Genomic DNA, 1,656 nt, shown 5'->3' with positions numbered 1-1,656 from the left:
CTCCTGTTTGTTAAAGGCCACAATGTCCTTCATTAAGTTCCAGGGACAGTGTTCTTCCTGAGCAGTAGGGTGCTTCTGGCAGTTTGGCTGTAGGGTTTGCTGATACTGCCTCCTCAGATCAGTGTTGAAATATGAGGTCATGCCATGGGTGTCACCCTGGGTGTCCCTGTCATTCTTGGAGCTAATGCACAATGGGGGGTTCCTACTCCCTCCCACTGTAATCCTCCTGCCAGGTTTGAGAGCAGACCCTGACTTAACAGGATACTATTCAGGACCATTGCATACCTTGTGGACAGTACTGATAAAAACTCAGCCCTTTCAATGTCCTGGACTCTGACCAATCAGATTAGATACTTCTGTAGAAAGGGCTAAATAATTAGGTCACAGAATTAAAAGCTGGATATGATGCCCAGTGTGGGGCTTCTCACCTCTGTGGAGAGAGGAATAAAAGTTCCTTGCTTTCTGGAAGCATAAAGAAATGCAAGAAGATATCTTACCTCCCCCACCATATAATCAATCCTCACTTCTGCAGGAAAGGAAAGCCTGTGCATGGAAGCAGGTAGAGAGCCTGTGGACTGGGCAGGAGGCAGAGAGATGAGCAGGCAGGAGAAGTGCTCGACCCAGCACGAGAGTGGACAAGGCTGATGCTTTCCTGATGCAGACTTCGGTGTGCATGGGGTAGGCAAGAAGCAGAAGTAACAAACATCAGTTACCCTGACATGTGGGAGGTCTGATCTGCTCAAAGTGATGCCTTTCATTTCTCGGAAAGCAATACCAAGATTGGTATTGTGAGGAATTATTAGTTTGAACTTCATTTAGAGCAACTGGGAAGAACTTGATGATAAAAGAAGTGATAGGAATTTGGGGACAAAATTCCCATCATCTTATATCGAAGCAGTGGACAAAGGTCTGAACCAGGTCAGTGGTCTTCAAAGGTGAAGTACTTTTCCTTTTTTTTTTTTGTGCCAGAGAGAGAGAGAGGCAGAGAGAGGGATAGATAGGGATAGGCAGTCAGGAAGGAGAGAGATGAGAAGCATCAATTCTTCATTGAGGCACCTTAGTTCATTGATTGATTTCTCATATATGCCTTGACCGGGGGCTACAGCAGAGCAAGTGACCTTTTGCTCAAGCCAGCGACCTTGGGTCATGTCTATGATCCCACACTCAAGCCAGTGACCCTGTGCTCAAAGTGTTGAACCTGTGCTCGTGCCAAATGAGCCAGTGTTCTACATGAGTTGGTGACCTCGGGGTTTCAAACCTGGGTCCTCTGCATCCCAGTCCTACACTCTATCCATTGCACCACCACCTGGTCAGGCAAAGGTGAAATTCTTTACTCAAAATTGTATGTGGGATCCTAATACTTGATCAGGTAGAAATATACCTGCTATGGTGTGGGGGTATGGAGATGGGCCAGCACACACCTGCATGTGCACATTCTCTCCTCCTCACTCTGCTCTCCACTCTCCCCCACCCCCGTGACCCTGAAGAATCCTATAGGATCTGCAGAGCATAGTCTGCTTTAGAAAGACAGATTTCTAAATGTTCTGAGGAGGTAAGCATGGTTCCAAGTCTAGAAACCCTAAAGCAAATAGGACTCCACATGCCAAAATAAAATTATAAATATGTAACTTGTATAATTAATATTAGTGATTCAAA

Source organism: Saccopteryx leptura, chromosome 3, assembly GCF_036850995.1.
Source record: "Saccopteryx leptura isolate mSacLep1 chromosome 3, mSacLep1_pri_phased_curated, whole genome shotgun sequence".
Classification (NCBI taxonomy): Eukaryota; Metazoa; Chordata; class Mammalia; order Chiroptera; family Emballonuridae; genus Saccopteryx; species Saccopteryx leptura.
The sequence above is the reverse complement of the archived record's forward strand: the minus strand, read 5'-3'. Positions refer to the sequence as shown.